Raw genomic sequence first — 11,213 nt, forward strand, 5'->3', positions numbered from 1 at the left:
GCCGCCGACATTGTGCACTCTGCATCACGGATGCGGACCCATTTACTTGAATGGGTTCGCAAATCCGGAGGTGCGGAACTGAAGCACAGATTGGGACCCCACAGAAGCAGTACAGAGCGCTTCTGTGGGGTTCCGATCCGTGCTTCCGTTCCACTAAAAAATAGAACTTGTTTTATTTTTTTGCGGAACGGACGGATCACGGACCCATTCAAGTTGCATGGGTCTGGATCCGTCCCGGCCGCCGCACGGACGTTGCCCGTGCATTGGGGACCGCAAATTGTGGTCCCCAATGCACGGAACGGAACCACAACAGCCGTGTGCAAGAGGCCTTAGGTTGTTGCTACAAACAGTTCAGTGTTGCGTGTTTTTTTTTTTCCCAGAAAAACACCCAATTTGTTCTGTTTTTTTTTTTTGTAGTGTTTTTTTGGGGATGTTTTTGCCCATTTTTTTTTTATATGCCTTGTGTTTTTTAATAGAAAAGTATCTGTCCCCTCCCTGTAATCTCGTTCTGTATTGGAACAGAAAAACACCAAAGAAAAATGCAATTAAAAAACACAACATACATTGCACATGCTTCTTTCTGACGCTGCACAAAACAAACTGTGGAGACGTAGGGGAGAAAAAGACCAGACATTTACTATAGCGTCTGCACCTGTTTTTAGTTAAAAAAATGCTGTTTTACACAGTCTTATCTTTTTAGTCACATTTACTACTGAAATTACGCCTGTTTTGGAGGCTTTTGCGCCTCATTCCTCTATTTAGATTTTTTAGACTAAGGCCCCTTTCACACGAGCGAGTTTTCCACGCGGATGCAATGTGTGACGTGATCACATAGCACCCGCACTGAATCCTGACCCATTCATTTCAATGGGGCTGTGTACGTGAGCGTAGTTTTTCACGCAGCCCTGGCCCCATAGGCCCTTTTCACACGGGCGAGTATTCCGCGCGGATGCGATGCGTGAGTTGAAGTGAATGGGGCTGCGTGAAAATCGCAAGCATCCGCAAGCAAGTGCAGATGCGGTGCGATTTTCACGCACAGTTGCTAGGAGACGATCGGGATGGAGACCCGATCATTATTATTTTCCCTTATAACATGGTTATAAGGGAAAATAATAGCATTCTGAATACAGAATGCATAGTAAAACAGCGCTGGAGGGGTTAAAAAAAAATAATTTAACTCACCTTAGTCCACTTGATCGCGGCCCGGCATCTCCTTCTGTCTCCTTTGCTGAATAGGACCTTTGATGACGTCACTCCGGTCATCACATGATCTTTTACCATGGTGATGGATCATGTGATGACCAAAGTGACGTCATCAAAGGTCCTGTTCCTGTAATTAATGCTCACCACAGGTCCTGTTCAGCAAAGGAGACAGAAGGAGATGCCGGGCCGCGATCAAGTGGACTAAGGTGAGTTAAATTATTATTTTTATTTTTTTTAACCCCTCCAGAGCTGTTTTACTATGCATTCTGTATTCAGAATGCTATTATTTTCCCTTATAACCATGTTATAAGGGAAAATAATACAATCTACAGAACACCGATCCCAAGCCGAACTTCTGTGAAGAAGTTCGGGTTTGGGTACCAAACATGCGCGATTTTTCTCACGTGCGTGCAAAACGCATTACAATGCTTTGCAGTCGCGCGGAAAAATCGTGGGTGTTCCCGTAACGCACCCGCACATTTTCCCGCAACGCCCGTCTGAAAGAGGCCTAAGGCTGGGATCGGTGTTCTGTAGATTGTATTATTTCCCCTTATAATATAGTTATAAGGGAAAATAATAGCATTCTGAATACAGAATGCATAGTAAACTAGCGCTGGAGGGGTTAAATTTTTTTTAAAAAAAATTTAACTCACCTTAGTCCACTTGATCGCGTAGCCGGCATCTCCTTCTGTCTCCTTTGCTGAACAGGACCTGTGGTGAGCATTCATTACAGGTCAAGGACCTTTGGTGACGTCACTCCGGTCATCACATGATCCATCACCATGGTAAAAGATCATGTGATGACCGGAGTGACGTCACCAAAGGTCCTAGCAACCGTGCGTGCAAATCGCACCACATCCGCACTTGCTTGCGGATGCTTGCGATTTTCACGCAACCCCATTCACTTCTATGGGGCCTGCGTTGCGTGAAAAACGCAGAATATAGAGCATGCTGCGATTTTCACGCAACGCACAAGTGATGCGTGAAAATCAGCGCTCATCTGAACAGCCCCATTGAAATGAATGGGTCGGGATTCAGTGCGGGTGCAATACGTTCACCTATCTCGCCCGTGTGAACGCAGCCTAAGGCCCCTTTCACACGGGCGAGTATTCCGCGCGGATGCGATGCGTGAGTTGAACGCATTGCACCCGCACTGAATACCGACCCATTCATTTCTATGGGGCCGTTTACATGAGCGGTGATTTTCATGCATCATTTGTGCGTTGCGTGAAAATCGCAGCATGCTCTATATTCTGCGTTTTTCACAGAAGTGAATGGGGTTGCGTGAAAATCGATTTTCACGCACAGTTGCTATGAGACGATCGGGATGGAGACCCGATCATTATTATTTTCCCTTATAACATGGTTATAAGGGAAAATAATAGCATTCTGAATACAGAATGCCTAGTAAAACAGCTCTGGAGGGGTTAAAAAAAAATAAAAAATAATTTAACTTACCTTAGTCCACTTGTTCGCGCTGCCAGCATCTCCTTCTGTCTCCTTTCTTCAGGACCTGGGTAAAGGACCTGTGGTGACGTCACTCCGGTCATCACATGATCTTTTACCATGGTGATGGATCATGTGATGACCGGAGTGACATCACCACAGGTCCTTTACCCAGGTCCTGAAGAAAGGAGACAGAAGGAGATGCCGGGCTACGCGATCAAGTGGACTAAGGTGAGTTAAATTTTTTTTTTTTTTTTTTAACCCCTCCAGCGCTGTTTTACTATGCATTCTGTATTCAGAATGCTATTATTTTCCCTTATAACCATGTTATAAGGGAAAATAATACAATCTACAGAACACCAAACCCAAACTTCTGTGAAGAAGTTCGGGTTTGGGTACCAAACATGCACGATTTTTCTCACGCGAGTGCAAAACGCATTACAATGTTTTGCACTCGCGCGGAAAAATCGTGGGTGTTCCCGTAACGCACCCGCACATTTTCCCGCAACGCCCGTCTGAAAGAGGCCTAAGAGATGTTGTTTGTAAACCTTCAGTTTTTTATCACGGGCGTGAAAAACGCATCAAAACGCATTGCACCCGCGCGGAAAAAACTGAACAACTGAACGCAATCGCAGACAAAACTGACTGAACGTGCTTTCAAAATAGTGCGAGTTTCACTGAACGCACACTGAACGCACCCGGAACGCATCTGGACCTAATCCGTCACGCTCGTGTGAAAGAGGCCTAACCCTTTCGCTACCAGTGCCGTATATGTATGGTGCTGGAGCGATGGGTAAACATGGCGCCTGCTCGCACGTTAAGCGGGTGTCATGGCCGGCAGGTCTCTGCTGTTTCAAACCGATTGCGGTAATTTAAGCTTTTAGATGCCGTGATAAAATGAGATCACGGCATCTAAAGTGTCAAAAACCCAGAAGCGCATCTTAGGGCTCATGCACACGACCGTATGCCCTCCGAGAAATACGGTCCATGAGCGGGCCATATGTCCCGGAGCGGCAAAGATCGTGCACACGGGAGCGCACAGCATCATAGATTACAATTACATTGTATTAGTGCGGGACAATAGCCCCACGGACGGCCCGACGTGCACAGCATCATTGTAATCTATGATGCTGTGCGCTCCCGTGTGCACGATCTATGCCGCTCCAGGACATATGGCCCACTCACTGACCGTATGTCGAGGAGGGCATACGGTCGTGTGCATGAGCCCTTGCCGGCATTCTCTGCGGCCAGTGAGGATGCCAGTAATTGGTTTGAATGTACTGAGACCCAGGGCATTCACGCTGCAATTCTTATTTTGGCCACTGGGTGACAGGCCAACATAAGAAATGAGCAATAGTCAGTATTACCGTATTTTTCGCCCTATAAGACGCACCGGCCCATAAGACGCACCTAGGTTTTTGAGGAGGAAAATAAGAAGAAAATTTTTTTTTGAACCAAAAGGTGTGCTTTTGGTGGGTTTGAACTAATTGCGGTCTGTGCATGACACTATTATGGGGGATCTGTGGATAATGCACTGTTATGGGGGGGGGATTTGTGGATGATGCACTGTCATGTGGGGGATCTGTGGATGGCACTGTTATGGGGGGAGCTGTGGATGGCATTATGATGGGGGGGTCTGTGGATGGCATTATGATGGTGGGGGGGATCTCTGGATGGTATTATAATGGTGGGGGGATCTGTGGATGGCATTATGATGGGGGGGATCTGTGGATGGCACTGTTATGGGGTGGTGGATCTGTGGATGACACTGCTATATGTGTCATCCACAGATCCCCCCATAACAGTCCCATCCACAGATCCCCCCATCATAATGCCATCCACAGACCCCCCCATTATAATGCCATCCACAGCTCCCCCCATAACAGTGCCATCCACAGATCCCCCCATCATAATGCCATCCACAGACCCCCCCATCATAATGCCATCCACAGACCCACCATCATTATCCCATTCACAGATTCCTAGGGAGGGACTGTAGTAGGCGGGGAGAGCGGCGGGGCAGTGCAGGCACTGTACTCTGGCCCCGCAGCTCAGTATGTACTGTATCATACCTAGTGTTAATCACTCACAGAGGTCACGTGCCTGCTCCGCCTACTACAGTCCCTCCTCCCTCCTCACTAATACAGCATCGCAGACTGCGATGTAAATTACCAGCATTCGCCCCATAAGACGCAGGGGCACTTTCCCCCCACTTTTGGGGGGGGGGGGGGGAGTGCGTCTTATGGGGCGAAAAATACGGTAAATGCAATTTAAAAATCCATGATTGGTTAAAAAGAAAAAAAGAAAATGTAGGCTTCAAAATCATTACAAAAAAGTAAAAAAAAAAAACAACTTAAAATTATATAAAAAGTTTAAAAATATTAACGTTTAAATCAATCCCCTTTCCGTTTAATAAAAAAATAAATACCTAAATAAAAAATATACAAATATTTTTCCAATACAGCGAATGGCGTAACGGAAAAAAGGGTCAAAATGGCCAATTTGCCATTTTTTCATTGCTTCTCTTACCCAAAAAATGTAACACACACACTTCAAAAGGGTATCAATAAAAACTACAGATTGTCCCGCAAAAAATGAGCCACCATACAGCTCAGTAGATAGAACTATAAAAAAAGTTCTAGGTCAGAATATGGTGATGAAATTTTTTTCTCTCAAAAAGTTTACATTTATTTTGACACTATTTAGACATAAAAAGCCTATACATATGGGGTATCGTTGTAATCGTACTGAGCCAGAGATTGAAGGGCACAGGTCTGTTTTGCTGCAAACAGAACAAAGTTGTAACAAAACCCGTGGAGGAATTGAGTTTTTTTTTCCAATTCCACACTATTTGGATTTCTTTTACCATTTCCCACTACCGGTACATTGTATGTCATAATTACTGATGGCATTAGAAAGTACAACTTGTCCCACAAAAATAAGCCCTCATACAGCTATGTGACCGGAAATATAAAAAAGTTATAGCTCAAGGAAGATGGGGAAGAAAAATGAAAATGCAAAAACAAAAAAACCTCTGGTACCCTAAAAGTTAATAAGGTAGAATGGAAAGAACTGCACTCCTTCTGTGTTTTGGACCTGCACCTTGTTTTGGCTGGAAACCACTGAAGTGTGAACTATTCACCCGTATTCACCCGCGAACACATGCGGGCTGCCATCTTCACTCACAAGTCCGGCGAGGCACAGGTAAGCCCTTACACTGACCGTGTGAATAAGGCCTCCTGCACACGAACGTGTGCGCCCCGTGGTCGTGCTGCGGCCCGCAATGCACGAACACCATCCGTGGGGGAGCCGCAGCGGATCACGGACCCATTCACTTTAATGGGTCCGCAATCCGGCCGTTCCGCAAAAGATAGGACATGTTCTATCTTTTTGCGGAATGGAAGTACGGGATGAAACCCCACGGAAGCACTCCGTAGTGCTCCCATAGGGCTACGTTCTGTGCTTCCTTCCCGCACAAGTCCGTATCTCCGGATTTGTGGACACATTGAAGTGAATGGGTCTGCATCCGTGATGCGGAATGCCCACGGAACGGCACCCATGTATTGCGGATCCTCAAATGCGGTCCGCAATACGGCAACGGTGAGCACATGTTCATGTGCAAGAGGCCTAAGGCCTCCTGCACACGACAGTTTTTTTTCCCCGTTTACGGGCCATTTTTTGCGTTCCGTATACGGTCCATATACGGAACCATTCATTTAAATGGTTCCACAAAAAAAATGGAATGTACTCCGTATGCATTCCATTTCCGTTCCGTTGAAAGGTAGAACATGTCCTATTATCGCCCGCAAATCACGTTCCGTGGCTCTATTCAAGTCAATGGGTCCGCAAACAAAACACATACAGAATGTACTCCGTATGTCTTCCGTATCCGTTCCGTTTTTGTGGAACCATCTCTTGAAAATTTTATGCCCAGCCCAATTTTTTCTATGTAATTACTGACGGAAACAAAAAACGGAACAACGGATCTGTGAAAAACGGACCGCAAAACACTGAAAAAGGCCTCATGCACACGACCATTGAGTGTTTTGCGGTCCGCAAATTGCGGATCCGCAAAACACGGGTGGCGTCCGTGTGCGTTCCGCAATTTGCGGAACGGCATGGACAGCCATTGATATTACTGCCTATTCTTGTCCGCAAAACGGACAAGAATTGGACAGGTTATATTTTTTTTGCGGACCACGGAACGGAGCAACGGATGCGGACAGCGGAGTGAAGTGAATGGGTCCGCATCCAAGCCGCAAAAACTGTGGCTCGGATGCAGACCAAAACAACGGTCGTGTGCATGAGGCCAAAGCCATACGGTTGTGTGCAGGAGGCCTAAGGGCTCATGCCCATGAACCTAAGGGCAAATTGTGGTCCAGAATCCACGGGTACCGTCCATGTGACGCTCCACACCACCAAAAAAATAGGGCGTGTTCTATTTTTTTGCAGTGCAGAGGCACGGACCGAAATTCCACGGAAGCGCTTTGTAGTGCTTCCCTGGGTATCCAATCCGTTCCCCCGCTCTGCATCTTGTGGATTGTGGACCCATTCAAGTCAATGGCTCAGCATCCGTGATACAGACCGCACACGACCGGTGCCCGTATATTGTGGACCTGCTGTTTGTGGGACAAAATACAGGCACAGGACACATGGACGTGTGCATGAGCCCTAATAGCAGTACGCAGAGTCCAGTTCACGAAGTGCTGTGCGACTTTTAATAAATACTCTGCAAAAGAAAGACAACCAAATGAAATTACGCCTGTCTAACTTTATAGCCAAAAACAGGCGAGCTTGATAAATGGGCCTCAATGAGGGGGAAAAAAAACAGACCATGTAAAAAACATAACTTAAAATGCCTGTTTGTCCTGCCTTTATTATTTCCCATAGACTTCCATGTAACTTCCGGAGCTGACCTTCAGAAAAAAAAAAACACCAGGAAAAAAAATAAAAACTGCAAACTCCTCAAAAACATCAGAAAAAAACGATGTGACATAACGTAAACGCTGCCAAATGCACTCCAGCCCCCCCTCCGCTCATTGATGGGTTTTTTCCCTTTCCCATTGACTTCTATGGAAAATCAAATCTACTTCGGAGAAGTAACACGTCACTTCTCATGTTTTTTTTTTAAAATCAGCTGCTGAAAAAAACTTCTGCCGTGCTTGTAAGGTGTGCACATGGTGGAGTGTATAACTAGTGATGGTCAGTTCGCCAGTGAACACATGCAGGCTGCCATCTTTAGTAAGGTAAACTCACCCGTCCGGCGATGCACAGATAAGCCTTTACCTGTGCCTGTGCCGGGAGCCGGTCTGAAATCAAATGCAGTCACCGGGAGCAGGGCCTTCATCGGGCTGTTCTCGGAACTGCCTGCTCCCGGTGACTGCATTTGATTTCAGACCGGCTCCCGGCACAGGCACAGGTAAGGGCTTACCTGTGCATCGCCGGACGGGTGAGTCTACCTTACTAAAGATGGCAGCCCGCATGTGTACACTGGCGAACTGAATAACACTGGAGTCAATAACACTGGAGTCAATAGGAAGCTGTTGATGGAGTTTTGAATAGAGATTGAATCAGCGGTGGCTTTTGCCCATGTGAACATAGCCTTAAAAATTCCACATTTCCTCATCCAAGATCTAGAACATTTTTTTTTTTGAGGGATAAGTTGTATTTTTAGGACGCCTTCACACTCTGCGGATTTTGTTGCAGAAAATTCAGCCCCTGAACATCAGTTCTATTCAGCTGAATGGGGCGGCAATCACATGGATTTCTGCAAGCGCCGTTCAGGTGAATGGAACAGATTTTCAGTCGCGGAATTATCTGTAACAAAATCCGCAGCGTGTGACGGCGCCAATTAATTTACCATATCTGGAAAAAGTCAGAGCACAGCAAGTAGTTAAGCAAATATAAATGATGTTCACGTGGAAAGTGCAAACTGTGTAGGTAATATCAAGTGAGCAATAGGCAAGGGAAAGGTGATTAGAGCCCTGTTAACACAATGGGGGTCATTTACTAACATCCCTATGTTAAATTGTCACAAGACCCTTTTTTGCGACTTTTTAAACACCTGCACGAGAATATTTTGTCTCACGAGCGGTTTTGCATTGTCCTTGTCACTTAGGAGTGTCGCGAGTGTTGTGGGGGCCGGGTAAGTTTACTATCTTAAATGCCTGAAAACTTCGGGGGGTCATTTGTTAACAGTTTTATGCCTCTTTTTGGGGTAAAATTGTTACACAACCCCTTTTTTGGCAACTATTTAAATGTTTTGTAGGCTGTGTTCCACACATAGAAGTGTCGAGGGAGTGCCAATTTACTCATTTTACGCCAAGAAAAAGGTGTAAAAGTAGCCGAAAAACGACGCCAGCTCCAGATTTTCTGGCAAGCGCACAGACTACCAAGATGCGTCTAATTTATGACAAGGCGCACTCCCCTTCATAAATTATTTGCATCTTCCGGCAGCAAAGCTGGTGTAAAAGAAAGGAAAAAGACCACCAAGAAAGTGACGATTTTAATAAATGACCCCAAGTGTGTGAAGAAGTGGACACCTCATCATAAATTATGCCAATCCTTCAGCAGCAATGGGGGGTAACAAAGACCAGCCTAAAAAGACGGTCTTTGTAAATGACCCCCAGTGTCTTTTTTTATGCTTGAATTTTTGCGCGGTTTCCACACTATGAAAGCCAATGGCGACCTCGAGGAATCAGCCTCCCATTGGGGGAGATTTATCAAACTGGTGTAAAGTAGAACTGGCTTAGGTTGCCCATAGCAACCAATCAGATTCCATCTTTCATTTTCCAAAGGAGCTGTCCAAAATGAAAGGTGGAATCTGATTGGTTGCTATGGGCAACTAAGCCAGTCTCCCTTTACACCAGTTTTGATAAATCTCCCCCATTGTTTTCAAAGAAAAGTCATGCTGCCGTTCGTGCTGCCGGCGGTTTAATCCACTGTGCCCAGAAAAGACATGTCCTTTCTTGTCACGGTGTCCAGGCGGACGGCTGGAAGCGGGTCCGCGGTATCGAAATTGAAAAACCACGGCAGTTTCTACAGATTTTGCCCTTGTGAACAGGGCCTAATGACTGACGCACACAACGTCACAATGACGGATCCGCAAAACACGGATACTGGCCGCGTGCATTCCGCATTTTACAGAACGGCTGGCCCGTAATAGAACAATCCTTGTCTGTCATGCGGACAAAATAGGACATGTTCTATATTTTTTGCGGATGCCATGGAACAGACATACAGATGGGGACAGCACACGGTGCGCTGTCCACATCTTTTGCAGCCCCATTGAAGTGAATGGGTCCGCATCAGACCCCTAAAAATGCGGATCGGACATAAACCACGGTCATGTGCATGAGCCCTAATGCTGTGCGATCCTGTCAGAGCAGCAGAGTTCAGAACGGGACCTCACACAGACACACGCTGCCAGTTTCTCGTACTGAACTCGCTCGCCTACAATATGCCACCTCAAAAAACACCAGAATTTCATGGCATTTTTTGCCTCTAGCCTCTCATTATGGTGGTTACTGTCTCCCGCTTCCTGAAAGCCCAGCACTTTCTAACAATCAGGTCACTGGTATGGCGGTGCACACCTAGAAAACCTCTCCCACCGCAAACAAGACAAAGTGATTGACGGCCAAGTCCATACATAGAGATCATACGAGTGTATTACTGTACAGCGGTGGCGGCACGAAGCAGGACGGGTTTTCACGGACCATGGTCCGTGAAAATCCACATATGTTGGAATGAAGCCTTAGAAAGTAAAACTTGTCCTGCAAAAAAAAACAACAATATCTCATAAGGCTATGGGAATAGAAAAATAAAAAAGTTATGGTTCTGGGAAAGCAGGGAGTGAAAAATGAAAACACAAAAATGGAAAAATCGTCTGGTCCTCTAAGGGTTAATGCCTATGAATTTAGAATGGAGTGTCATAAGTGTGTGTTTCCCAATACTTTTAGGGTGTGTATCCGCCTCTCGGTCTGTTTGGTGTAGATATGTCGCATTTTTGGTCCGCATCCAATCCACATTTCTTGCAGATTGGATGCGGAACCATTTATTTCATTGGGTCCACAAAAACACAACACTCTGGGTGCTGTCCATATCCGTATAGACCGCAAAATACATACGGTCATGTGAATGCACGCTAAGGGCTCATGCACACGACTGCTGGATGGTTTGCGGTCTGTAAATTGTGGATCCGCAAAACACGGATACCGGATGTGTGCATTCCGTATTTTGCGGAACGGAACAGCTGGCCCCTAATAGAACAGTCCTATCCTTGTCCGTAATCTTTTATGTGCAGACATACAGACAGGGAACGTACACATTTCCGTTTTTTTTTTTTTTTGCATCCCCATTGAAGTGAATGGTTCGCATACAGAACGGAACGGACACAGAAAAAAATACATTTGTGTGCATGAGCCCTAAGTCTGATTTGTAGATCTGTTGTTGCCTTTTGCTTATAGTTTTTTTTTAATGTTTTATGCACTTTCTGAAAACTAATAAAACCTTTGAATTTGTAAAAAAAAAAACAACACACCCATGAATCCATAAAGTTGCAAATA

The sequence above is a fragment of the Bufo bufo genome, chromosome 6, assembly GCF_905171765.1.
Source record: "Bufo bufo chromosome 6, aBufBuf1.1, whole genome shotgun sequence".
In the NCBI taxonomy this organism is placed as follows: domain Eukaryota; kingdom Metazoa; phylum Chordata; class Amphibia; order Anura; family Bufonidae; genus Bufo; species Bufo bufo.